The 14,231-nt window shown below is 36.1% G+C and overlaps 2 long non-coding RNA genes across 2 annotated transcripts; both read left to right on the plus strand.

Annotated features, from left to right (window-relative positions):
* The first annotated feature begins 1,274 nt into the window (after window positions 1–1,274).
* Window positions 1,275–2,343, plus strand: LOC126892133 (uncharacterized). The gene is made up of 2 exons (XR_007700688.1): window positions 1,275–1,700; window positions 1,992–2,343. It is a non-coding gene; the product is annotated as an uncharacterized LOC126892133 (long non-coding RNA).
* Window positions 2,344–4,740: 2,397 nt separating this feature from the next.
* LOC126892134 (uncharacterized) lies at window positions 4,741–6,048 on the plus strand. The gene is made up of 2 exons (XR_007700689.1): window positions 4,741–5,405; window positions 5,697–6,048. It is a non-coding gene; the product is annotated as an uncharacterized LOC126892134 (long non-coding RNA).
* The last annotated feature ends 8,183 nt before the right edge of the window (window positions 6,049–14,231 follow it).

The following is a 14,231-nucleotide window of genomic DNA, read 5'->3' on the forward strand; positions in this document are numbered from 1 at the left end:
TATTTATAAACAATTTAATTTATTTAAAACCAAAAAGATTGGATGAGAATATTTTACTTATTTTGGCCCCTGTTGATACTTGCCAAGGACAATGCGGATATCGTTTAGTCTTATTTTTAAAATAACCTTGTATGTATTTAATAATATCCTACAACTAAGTCTTATTTTAGGCCCTGTTTATACTTGCCAAGGACAATGCGGATATCGTTTGGTCTTATTTTTTATGACCTTGTATGTATTTAGGAATTTCCTACAACTAAGTCTGGTGATACAGATCTAGTGCTTTAATATTGTAGTCATGTTTCGAAAACATGTCTTATCTGATAGCTTATCTACTCTTATTTTGGGATGCTTGTATCAACAGTTTCCGGGTAGATTCTTCTTGTCTTGAATATTTATTTAGCTTTTTCATAAGCGACGAAATAGGGAGGGAATAAAATACATAAAAAGTTTTAATACATTTTTTCTTAGTTTTATTTTTTCAAATATTACAAGTATAAACAAAATTCGTTACTTTGTTAATGAATATAATTTTTTTATTGATATTATCATGACAAATCTGTAGTTGTTTTCTTTTTCTAATAATACCGTTAATATTTAAAACGGCCTCTTCTTGTTCTTGCAATAATTGGTTTAATTTGGACTGAATACGCATTTTCTTTTTTATTTTGTGGCTAAGGGCAGTGCTATTAACTTTAACAAATTTCGCCACTATTTTCTTCAGTTTTTTATCTTCTTCTTTTTCAATCTCAGCCTCGTTGCTGAAATTAAAAGTTTGTTCCATGAAGTTATCTTCAAGAGACAAGAAACATCAGAAACATTACATTCAAATTCCTCGTGGCTGGCTTCTCCAAGATTTTTACTGTCCATATCGGTACCAGACTCATATTGATAGCTTTCATTGAAGACAAATTCGTCATGGCCGTCTTCCATTTAGTTTTTACTGCTTTTCTTAAGAGCTTCGTCTTTTTGAAGAAGCTCATCAGCTTCTAATAAATGACGCTCTATTTCTTCATCACTAACAATGTCATCCATCTGTAGAGACGGATCTTCTTCATCACTAGATGTTTCTTCCATTTTGGTATGGATGGATGGAATACGTACTTCTGCTTGCAACTTATCATTTTTAGTAGTTTCCATCTCAGAAGTAGACGGATGGATGGATGGAACTTCTGCTTGCAAAGAAGGTTTTGCCGATGTAGATGATGATAATATCCGTCTTTGGAATGACCTATAGTAGTCCAGGGTATTGCTCCAATGTTTTCACTTGTAACGTTACAAACGTCACATCTTTGATATTTTATTTTAAAATAATTATTTTAACTTATTTCCTTTAATATTTCATTAATAATTATCTTCTTCTAATTGGTTTACCCATTTTCCCCTTTAAAAATCGGTTGGCGCTCTCTTTTATTACCTTCTTTTATTATCTTCTATTTAATATATCTCTTTCATTTAAATCATCATACTGAACATACCTCGTATATTCATACTCTCCAAATATCTGTATTTTCAATACGGAACATGCCGCTACTTCATAGTACTTGGTTGTCATTTTAAATGTCGTTTTCAATGACAGTGTCACTTCATCGACTTGACCCCCTACTCCCTGACATACACTGGAAGGGAAAAATTAATCCTTAAAAAGGCATGTAATTCGAAAAATAAATCATTTCTATTTCATCAAATCATCTCTTGGGGTAAGGATAACATTATATTGTGATTATATTTCTCCGTCTAACAGTTTTTCTAATTGTTTTTTATCTAACCTAACTTCCAATGTCAGACCATGTGTTCTGATATTTTAGTTTGAAATATAATTATCTTTTAATTTACATGTATGCACGTTTAGTAATCAGAATTTTAACTATTCTCATCTAAATTTCATTTGATTTATTCTTGTCATCTGCTACTCTTTCTGACGATTAGAACGGCAGATGGCACACGTTGGTTTTTCTTCTTGATGATTGATATGTGTCTCTATTTTATAGTTTTTTGGAAAGAAACCACTTTTCTCCCTCCGGGAGTTTCAACAACCCTCAAATCGCCGGCGATACAACAACGAGGACCATGTCATCAGGGCTGCAACCACATAACCAAGACTGCAACGACCAACATCCGTAGGCCTGGTGGAATACAACACCTACAACCCCAGAGCCCGTTGCAGAACCAGCAGCAGTACCATACGACATCAAGAAGATACCATCAGCTACCAAAAGCCATAAGTATAATCCAGAATTGTTAGTTTTTGGCAAGAATTTGAATACATTTGTTAATGCAATTTACTAAGTCATTTTATTTATTATATCTTTATGAACAATAAACATGATTAGTTAAAAACTATGTTTTGTTTGCTTCCATTCCAATTTTCATAGTTCATATCTGAGGTTAGGACAAGACGAACACACACCTGAGTGACTGAGCTAAGCTAAGGGTGTAACGATGGCTATCTTGGTTAGTTGAGGTAATATTTTCGAATATTGTTTCAATTAGCTGGGGTAGTCCATAGTTTTTTCGTTACACTGGCGCACCAACGCACTTGTCTTATCCGAAGAATCGAGCTGTGAATGTGTGGTTTGGTAGCAGACAACAAGCATTAATAAATACTATTTTCACATATTTCATTTTTATATTCAATTTTTGCAGTAAATCTATATATTATCTATTTTGGTACTTTTTGACTACCTTTTTGACTAATTTTTATATATTTTCACATGTTATGGGTCAAAAAGTATTACCAGTTTCAACAATTTAATTATATATTTCAGCATAATTGATTTAAAATACATTTACAGTTGCAAATATTGGTATTTTTAACATTTTGATACTTTTTACCTACTTTTTTTGGCTAATTTTTATGTTAGAACCTTGATAGTAATGTCCACATGGCATTTTTTTTTCTGTTTTTTCAATTTAACCAGTTTTTTTTGGTAGTTCTTCTTTAATTACTCTTATTTTGTCGTAACTTTCCAAAACCCAAGAGAATTTTTCCATTTATTGTCATATTTTCTGTACTTTTTATACATACTATTTCTTCTACGTTCTTTTCATAGGTACTTCTGTGTACTCTAAAGTGCATTTAAATCTTGTTTTATTACTTATTTTCAATTACTTTTTACTTATTCTTATTTTTCCTAGTTGTTCTCATATATTTATTACCAATTTTGTACAACTACCAAAAATTTTGTTGTTTCCGTCGAACTTTCTGTTCGGATGGTATATACTACTTTACTTGTATAGTAAAGACTAGGACAATTTTCAAGTTCTTTTCTTTCATTAAGGTATTTTATTCTTATTCTTCTTCTTTACGTATTCAGAATATTAATTTAAATCATTCTTCTTCTTCTTGTCTTGAATCTCAAAAAAATTTTTGTTCGTAAAGCATGATATTTTACATTTTTCAATTTTTTGCATTATTGCACTTATATTAATTATGATAAACATTATATTTAACATCTTTTTTTTTTTATTTAACAATGCCCTATTTATCTATATATTATTGTTTTATTATTTTATTTTGGGTGTTGTACTGATTTTTGATACAGATTAGCACGAAAGCCTCATCCGGCACTTATAAGTTGTGTATGGCTTATATATAGCTGCATAGACACCTAGTGTTTTTTTTTCCTAGGGTACATATAAGTTATCCATAGGGTTGGGCCAGATCTATTGAGTCTGAGTTCCGTTTTTTTGGTCTTAATGACTGTTGATATACAGTTTAATGCTGTATATTATTTTTAGGATGATGTCTTTTATAAATTTTTTCTTTTGGAGTTCAAACAATTCTATGCATATCTACTTTTAGAAATCTGGTGTAGAATTGTGGCGCTTTGAAGTATGATTGTAGTTTAGCTACTAGCATTTGTTATTTTCCATCTTTGCAAATCATATTTATGCATTTTTATACATATATTTTGTTCTTTAGTGTAGATCCCTGGTATGCATTTGATGGAAGTAGCATTTGCATTATGTATCATTATCTCTCTCCCTCTCTTTATTAACTTATTGGTTAAGTCTTTTAGGACTGGTTTTATGCAGTTTTTTCAAACCCTTTGGTGTAGAACTTTGTCTTATTTGGCTTTCCATATAGTTGGTACTTATTTTTTTTTAATGGTTTATCTATAGTTGCACTTGCATTTCTTTTTATCATATTATACTTATGTTATCTTTATCTACTTATATGCTTTTACTCACCTTATCATATTGATTATTATATTATTACCTTACTTTAGGTACTTGTTATCCGAGTACTTGTTATTTTGTTCGAGATTCAGTTGTTGTTAGTAGCTCCAATAGCTATTTATTTATTTTATATAGGATGTGATATCCCTTATATTTACTTAAATTTGGTTATAATATGCCTTTTATTTTATATAAATACCTTGAATATTTGCAATTCATTTTTATAAATAACAACATTATTTGGCTTAGGTCAACTTATTTACCTTTAATTATTACTTACTTGGATTTTTAGTTGAATTTGATTAATACTTACACTTTATACTATAAATCTTTATAATTTTAAATTGATTTCATACTTTTTAAAGTACATCTATTTTTTTTATCCAGAGATAGGTATTCTCTGATGTCATTTATTTATAATAAATAAATATTTTATAGTGTGATGAATACTACAATTCATTGGGTAATATTTTTATTTTCCCCAGAGTAACATCTGAAAATTATTTTGGTACTTTAAAATTTTTATGATTAATAATTTAAATTAACTATATGCATTGACTTAATATTTACTTTATTATGAGTATTTATTTTTGATTTGTTCTGAACGATTACTACTGCATACATATATTTATTTCTGGTTAGAACTTTCGTTTTCTTGTTTTCCTTGAGAAAAATTTCTCACCTGTGTTCGAAATTTTTCTGATGAGTGGAGGGAGTGTGTAACATTCCTGTTTTCTTTGGGAAAAATTTCTCACGTGTGTTCAAAATTTTTCTGATGGGTGAGAGGAGTGTGTAACGTTACAAACGTCACATCTTTGATATTTTATTTTAAAATAATTATTTTAACTTATTTCCTTTAATATTTCATTAATAATTATCTTCTTCTAATTGGTTTACCCATTTTCCCCTTTAAAAATCGGTTGGCGCTCTCTTTTATTACCTTCTTTTATTATCTTCTATTTAATATATCTCTTTCATTTAAATCATCATACTGAACATACCTCGTATATTCATACTCTCCAAATATCTGTATTTTCAATACGGAACATGCCGCTACTTCATAGTACTTGGTTGTCATTTTAAATGTCGTTTTCAATGACAGTGTCACTTCATCGACTTGACCCCCTACTCCCTGACATACACTGGAAGGGAAAAATTAATCCTTAAAAAGGCATGTAATTCGAAAAATAAATCATTTCTATTTCATCAAATCATCTCTTGGGGTAAGGATAACATTATATTGTGATTATATTTCTCCGTCTAACAGTTTTTCTAATTGTTTTTTATCTAACCTAACTTCCAATGTCAGACCATGTGTTCTGATATTTTAGTTTGAAATATAATTATCTTTTAATTTACATGTATGCACGTTTAGTAATCAGAATTTTAACTATTCTCATCTAAATTTCATTTGATTTATTCTTGTCATCTGCTACTCTTTCTGACGATTAGAACGGCAGATGGCACACGTTGGTTTTTCTTCTTGATGATTGATATGTGTCTCTATTTTATAGTTTTTTGGAAAGAAACCACTTTTCTCCCTCCGGGAGTTTCAACAACCCTCAAATCGCCGGCGATACAACAACGAGGACCATGTCATCAGGGCTGCAACCACATAACCAAGACTGCAACGACCAACATCCGTAGGCCTGGTGGAATACAACACCTACAACCCCAGAGCCCGTTGCAGAACCAGCAGCAGTACCATACGACATCAAGAAGATACCATCAGCTACCAAAAGCCATAAGTATAATCCAGAATTGTTAGTTTTTGGCAAGAATTTGAATACATTTGTTAATGCAATTTACTAAGTCATTTTATTTATTATATCTTTATGAACAATAAACATGATTAGTTAAAAACTATGTTTTGTTTGCTTCCATTCCAATTTTCATAGTTCATATCTGAGGTTAGGACAAGACGAACACACACCTGAGTGACTGAGCTAAGCTAAGGGTGTAACGATGGCTATCTTGGTTGGTTGAAGTAATATTTTCGAATATTGTTTCAATTAGCTGGGGTAGTCCATAGTTTTTTCGTTACACTGGCGCCGCAACGTTTCTCATGTGCGCTTTTTCGTTACTATCCTTCTGAAGTTTGTCCAGTTTATTATCTTCTTCTTTCGTTCTTCTACTTGGTTCAATTCTATTGCACCAAGTGTCATAACTATTACGTTATGTGTGGAGTCTCCTTCATTTACCGTGATTATTTCATGTTGTAGCTCCACATGGTGTAGAATTGCAATGTCTATATGCGATGAGCTATCTCCATTGTAGTTTGTTGGTTCTGTAGGTCCAGTTACTATAGTGTTTTGTTTGTTCTCGAGATATCTACAGAGTCGTCTGCCATTGCAGTTGGTCAGTCTGTCAAACCAGTTGGGCGACCTCGCGTTTAAGTCACCGATAATCACAGTGGGCTCATTAGAGTCTAGGATGAGATCAAGGTCCTCGCTCAGCACCGGATCATGTGGCCTAACATACACCGAAGCTATTTTCAGCGTCTGGTCGGCCGCCATGATCCTTACTAAGGTAGCCTCCATGGTGACTAGGCCATCCGGTGTTGGAACTTGTTGGTGTTTTATTCCTTTTTTCACCATGATGGCCGTGCCACCGGATCTCGCGGTCCGGTCATTTCTACAGATGTCATAGCTCGGGAACTTGGTTTTGACTCTCTCGGTGAGGCTGGTTTACTGAAGTGCCATGACATATATATCGAGTCTGTTGGTAAACTCGTCTAATATGTTTATTTTCATTCGGAGCCCGCCCGAATTCCATGACCCAACTCTAAGTTCGTCCAACTGGTTCAACATTACAAGGTGCTAAACTGTTTCAGAACATCGAATGTAGCAGTCACTTTGTGCATCATGCTGACGAAATTCTGCATGTTAGCATTCATTTCTTGTAGCATTGCACTTTGGTCTAAGGGGGCGTTGGTGGGCGCGTTGTTTCTGGGATTATTAGCTTTGGTAGCCGTAGCGTAGCTAATATTTTGTCTGAGAGGTGCACTAGGTACACCTCTGCTCCTTGGTGATTGTGGAGCGTTTGCCCTCTTTTTGGGTGCTTTTTTGCACCCCCTGTAGCTAGCTGTATGCGCTTCGCCACAGTTTGCGCATTTTGCTGCAGTTTCGCGGTCTTTCGTGCAGTCTGCACTTTTGTGACCTTCTCCGCATTTGACACAACGTGCTTCACAGTGACAGGCCCTGGAGCCGTGGAAAAAGTTCTGGCAATTGAAGCATTGCAAGACGTCTCTTTTAATCCGGATTTCATCCTCGATAGTGACCTTCATGTACGAGAGGTTGTTTACCATTGCTAGTTTCGCTTCATCCTCTTCACCGATAGTGATGATGTATAAGGGTAGCTCCTTCTTATCGGGTTTCCTTGAAAACATTCGTTCGATATCTCGCCGTTCTGTGCCTGCCGCTTCTTGAATCTCTAGACCTAATCTTTTTAGGTTTAGGCCTGTGTTCAGGCCACGAATGATTTTCCTCTTGGATCGATTGGTTTCTTTGTCGATCGGATATGCGATGAAGTCTACTTTCGGTCTGTAGTCTTCAAGGATCTTTAGCATACCGAGGTATCCCTCTCTGGCATTGGTTTGGATCACTATGGACCTACCAGACTTTGCAAATTTGTTTGCAGAGCCTATTCCTCGTCTTGCTGCATTTCCTAAAATCTTTTGGCTTTCGCCAACCGACTTTAGGATGATCGCCGGCGGTTTTTGTTGTTTTATGGTGGCCATAGGTGCTACCACTGCGTCGTTGGTTGTAGCCTTGCTGGCTACCTCTGCTGGTTTTTTCTTTGCTTGGCGTGCTCTTAGGCGATCTACGGCTTTTTCTTCATCTTCGGTAAGAGAATTCCTACCGAATTGATTGTCGATTGGAGCTACTTCAGCAGGCTTTGTACCCTCGCTTTTATCAGTGGTAGCTGTCTTTTGGTTTTTTTTCTATTACCAGAGAACACATATCTGTTCTCTTTCCCTGACTCTGAGTCCTTTTCGGCATCACTTGCCTCTGACTGAGTTGCAGGTCTGTCATTGTTTAAGCTCGTTGCGGATTTTTAGGGGGGCTGGGGACTGCCCTTTTACCTTTCCTTCTCCTGTTATTTGGGAATTGGAAGGGCCCTTTCGTTGTCTGTAGCATCTTCAGTTTCCATAACATCTGTTGGTACATGAGCTGGGGGGGGGGGTTCCACTTGCTGAATTCTCAAACTATCGGCCCAGGTGTCCGGGTCTCTCTGATGTGGAATTCAAATATTCCACACCTTACATTGTCCTTCCTTCGGAGGCACGATAGTTTCCCGACAGGCCTAAAGGGCTCCGCCCAATGACTTGTTGCTCGAGTTTTTGTGTGTTTTTTATATTTTTTTGGGGGCTTACGCCTTTTTATTTTTTTTATATATATTTTTTTTGGGGGCCTGCGCCCTTCTATAATTTTCTAAAATTGTCTTACCTTGAAGGTGATCGTGGTGTTGGATCTCCGTATGTAACGCTATCTTCGGCACTTGTTTTTGAGCTACGAACTGACTACTATCACTTTATTCCACTATTTGCTGTTTCGGTCTTCTGTGCTTCCATCGGTGGAACTCATCATACCTTAGCATCTCTCGCAGTATATGACTTGGGTGGTGCTCCAGTTCCGCGAATTTGACCCTTGCGTTGTCTGTCATGATTTCGGTGACTCTCACCTGTTGGAGTTCTCTGAACAGGAATCTTTCTGCTACGTATCTTGGGACTCTGGCGGCTTCTCTCAAGCTGCTGTTGTGGACCGCTTGGATCTTCGTTTTGTGGGTGTTACATGCTTGTCCCCATGCGAGAGATGCGTATGTTATTACCGGTAGTATAATGCTGTTTATCAATCTTAACCTTGTTTTTAGTCTTAGTTTGCTTTTTCTGCCTGTAAGTCCTCTTAGTGTTGCTTTCGCTATGTTGGCCTTATGGACTGTGGCTTCTACATGTTTTTGGAAGGTTAATCCTTTGTCCATGATGACTCCTAGGTATTTAGCTTCGTTTTTCCACTCGATGGGGGTGTTCTGTACCGTCAGCTGTTCCTCTGGTTGTTGTCTTCCTTTCTTGTATAGAACCGCTTGTGTCTTTTCCGAGTTGATGGCTATCTTCCATTTTATACTCCATTCCTCTATTTCTTGTAGTGCTGTTTGCAGGTTGGTCACTGCTATATCTACATTTCTGTGTTTGGCCGCTATCGCTGTGTCGTCGGCGTATAGGCTCATAGGGTACCTGGTGTTCTAGGTACGTCAGCGGTGTATATCGTGTACAGCAGGGGTGACAGGACCGCTCCCTGGGGTACTCCAGCCTCCGGGTTCCCGAGTTCGGACAGGACTTGTCCTATCCGAACCCTGAAACTCCGGCCGCCCAAGTACGACGAGATTAGTCTCGTCATAGCCCCGCTGTACCCATAGCCCCTCATTTTGTATAGAAGCCACTTCTGCCATACTCTGTCGAACGCTTTGCTTACGTCCAGGAACGCTGCTCCAGTGTACTGCCTGTCGTTGAATCCAGCTGCTATGTACTCGGTTAGTCTGATTACTTGTAGCTTGCTGGAGTGCTCTGCTCTGAATCCAAATTGAGCTTCTGGGATAATGTTTAATCTATTTGTTTCCGCTTGCAGTCTGCTAAGAATGATTCTTTCCACTATCTTGCTGATCGCTGGAAGTAAGCTGATTGGCCTGTAGTTCTGCGGGAATGTGTGGTTCTTACCAGGTTTTGGGATCATAATGACGTGAGCCAGTTTCCACCTGTTCGGGAATATCTTAAATCTTAGTATCGCGTTCACTATGTTTGTGAAGTACACTATAGCTTTTCTGGGCAAATACTTTAGGGCTCTGTTTGTTATTTCGTCTGGACCAGGTGCTTTTCTCGGTGAACTGTTGTACTACACCTTGCAGTGTCGAGGTACAATGTTTTAAATTGAACCCATCCCTTACGGAGGCACAGTAGATATCCCGTAGCGGGCTCGCGTCGAGCCCTCTAATTCTTTTTCTGCTAGCCGATCTCTAGCTGTGGCGTCTCAGAGAATCCAATAAAATCAAATTCCCTCAGTTTCACCACATCCAGCCGATCGGCCTTTGCCTCTCCTTCTTGCCTAAGGCTTAGAAGTGCACGACTTCGCTATCACCCTTACATTCGTGATTGGAATGAAAATTCCTGCTAGCCGTACAACTTCTTCCACCGTTGGCTCCTTGTCGTCTTCTAGCCTCGGAGAGTGAAAACGCTCAACTGTTGCCTCGCTTACATTCAAGGCAGGACTTAAAATGCCCCAGCCGAGTAATCCCCACTACTCGTTGGCTTCTCTTCGCTGCTGCTGCTCTGCTCCGCTCGCACGCGTGTTACCAGTCCAGTGGTCGGCACCAGACTACTTATTACTTCGGAGCTTCGGTAGAGATTCGCCACCTTTTATAGTTTTGAATCGCTACCGAAAACAAAGAATTATGAGGGCGGAGCCTAAGCCGTGTACAAATGCGTGCCATTGGCGACAACATGCACCCACTTGGATTATTACATTGCCTGTTGGCATTAAACATTACATTAAGACACAAAGATCACTTAAAACATTTTTATCAGCATTTTTGCTCAACATTGAAACACATAAAATGCTTAATAGTCTAGGCGCCAAATAGAGGTCACCGTGCCTTTTCAATTCTGATGGACAAACTCAACGGTTTCTTATGGATTTTTGGCTACTGATTACGAATTTCGAGGGTGGATTTCGATCCGAGTGGTCAAAAAATTGTTATAAACAATTTTATTTGTTGAAACAACGTCAAAGTAAGTTGATATTATTTATTAATACTATTTTTATAAACATTTTCTTACATACATCTGCATCGAGATATACATGGAATCTCAGCGTTTTTACATCTGCATAAGTTCTTATAGCAATTTTTAGAGATACATGGTGGTACTAAATCTGATCTTGAAGGCATTAAAATTAAAACTTTTTGGGGCTTTAGAGTTTCGTTATCTATATGATATCCATATACAAGTGGCTGAAGTTCTGTTGCAGTATCATCGAGGCATGTTTATTGTGTGTACACCACATAAAATGCTCGTTTTATATGAAATTGGATTGAGTTCGATATTGGTGGCATATCTTCAACAAGAGAAACGCCTCCATGGTAATATCAACAAAAGCGTAATTCATCAAAAGTTTTCACATTTCTGAGTTACTCAGAACCTTTACCAAAAATTCGTCCGCTATTTAAGGTTTTGAATAGATAACTCCAAGCAATATTTAAATTAATTTTGTAAAAATGAAATTAACTAATAAAAAATATAACTTCAAACTAGTATAACTTTAAGAACAAATTAAGATAAAGTAATTTGACAAACTTTGTTTGGAAGCCTATTAATAAAGCTTTAAAATGAGACCATGAAAAGCTCATTTGCATGCGTAGAAGCCGGGTTACGATTGATGAAGCGTCAGAAGTTCTTACTTGACTATGTGCCGATCTTGCGCCTCATAGCGCGCCATTAAAATATCGATATCTTGGCCAAAAATAAACTTACGAACAAATTGTTCCTTTAGAGCTTTTCTATCATTATTGTTAATTAAAGTATAAATGTTTATAGCTCAAATTTGCTTGAAACCCTTATAAACAAATTAATGTACATTTTTTTAACAAAATATAACTTCTAACGGGTATAACTTTAAAACAAATGAAGATAAATTAATTTTAATTAAGGTACTCGTCCGTTTTACCGACCTGTTAAGAAGTACAAGCTAAGTTATGAAAAAAATAAGAAATTTAATCTGTCAGACTTGTTGCTTTGAAACTTTATATTATCAAATTTTCTGGAAATACCTAAATCAGCTTAGCTACTTAGTTTTCTTTACATGTATCGGCATAAAAATAATGTTTTTTGCCACTCAAGTTTTGGTTAGAAATGAACATTATTCCGACCGGTATTTCAATACTATCCTATTACCGACCATGTACGTTCCGATTACCGACCATAATTTGATATTCTTTAAACAAACACATAAATATAATAAAATAATGTAGAATAGAATGGAAACATGTTTTATACATTTATTTAGGATTACTTTACATAAAATTAACTCTATTCTACTTTATTCAAAGAATCACGAATTTTTATCACTTCTGGTACAGAATAGACACCTCTTTTATTTAAAGGTATAGGAGGATTAATGGTGGTTATTATATCGCTTGTACTGTATTTTAAAACATCCTCTTTTTCTGACCACTTACAATTATTGCCGCTTATGGTCATTGCTTTAAAAGTAGCCGTTTCTTTAGCACTATTAAGAATTAAACCCGGAAACAGTTCTTGTTCGTAAGTCACAATAACATAATCACCTTTTTCATACTTACTTTTTCTCGGTTTTTTACAATCAGTCTTGTCATTAGCTACATTTGCAGCCGCCTCTTTCTTTTTTGCTATTCTTGCAGCTTTTGCGACTTCCTTATTTTTTTCTCAGCATAAATTCGTCTTTGGTGCTCAATGAATTCCTCAAATGTCGCAACTGTTGGTGTTAATTTTCTTACTGTTTTTTGCCATTTCCTTTTTTTACTTCTCCAGGCCAAAATAGAGATTTCTTAAAGCGCGTTGGAATTCCCTTTAAAGGTGATGGAATAAACAAATTTTCATTCTCTTTATCTTCTAATGCCTCAGTATGTTTTCCCGCTTGTGGTATTAATGGCGTAGAGTCGCAGACTTGTGTTGAGTAAAAACGTTCAACGCCTATATTTGAAATCATCGACGGTGACCTACATATATTATTTGGGTTCTCTGAAACACATGATGAATATTTCTCGTTCTAGATAATACTAGAATTACTACTAACGAGAATTTGATTAGGTGGTGTACTATGCATTGCTAAACTATTAGGGTTCACTGAGTTGCTCTGCTCTGAGTTAGAAGCTGGAATATTCAATGTTCCATCGGCTTCAAGTTCAAACTCCAACATATTTTCATTTTCTAACCATATATTATCATTAATAGTAAAATCATTGAATATAGTAAGGCTGTCAGACGTTGCCGGTAAATTAGAGTTAAGTGTATCATTGTGGCTATTTTCGTCATTATTGACAATGTCTGTACATTCCGTCTTAAGTTTTTTCCAAAGAAAGAAAAGACTTTCATCATTTATTTTTCCTGTCCATGATTCTTCTGACATACCAAATTCCATGAGAGTGTCTGGGTTAATTCTTTTTTCTATTTCTAGCAAAACACCATTTGATGATATACATTGTGGCATGTCAGCATGAATTGCATTTTCATCTGAAATAATCTTGGGAGCGCCTTTTGCTTGTTCACTTCCAACTTGTTGCATAATTTAAAAAAGTAAAAATTATCAACTGAAAATGGATACAATCCACAAGTTTTAAACCCGTTTTGAACTGTATTCCCTCTTAAAGCTTCTGATAGACAGACTTCCATTTGGGAAAAAAATCTTCTTGCTTCAATTTTTGGCCGTTATTAATTAACCTCCACTTCTGCACTTGATTTTTCCATGATATCTTTAATGGACGAAATACTGCAACATCTAAGGGCTCAAGACAGTGAGTTGAATTGGGTAATAAGGCGGTCAAAATGATTCCCTTTTCCTTAAAAATTCTGAAAGATGGAGACTCAAATGAGAGGAATGACCGTCCAAAAATAAAATCACTGGCATTGTTATGTATTCATAGAAGTTCTCTTCTGTCATCCAACCAGAGTCTGATCTACCAATCGACCAATTCTTAGGCATATTATAATATGTATTTGGAGGTACTCTTTTGTATGGCATTATTACTAAGGGTGGTTGCCTATTACCATCCGCCGATACCGTAACCAAGACGGTCAAACACTCCTTTTCATCATTCTGTATCCACGTGTATACTTTCTTGGAATTTTTTCTGACGATAACCTATTTTTCTTTAGGTGTCAAGGAAAAGGCACTCTCGTCACAATTGAAAATCCTTCGTGGATCCTTGAGAACATCGTCAAAGTTGTTTTCTGTGATGTATTTATTTACGCGATCAAACCAGGCACGGATACCTTGCTCTGTTATACTGGCACGAGGTTAAGT

This window comes from Diabrotica virgifera, chromosome 9 (assembly GCF_917563875.1).
Source record: "Diabrotica virgifera virgifera chromosome 9, PGI_DIABVI_V3a".
Classification (NCBI taxonomy): Eukaryota; Metazoa; Arthropoda; class Insecta; order Coleoptera; family Chrysomelidae; genus Diabrotica; species Diabrotica virgifera.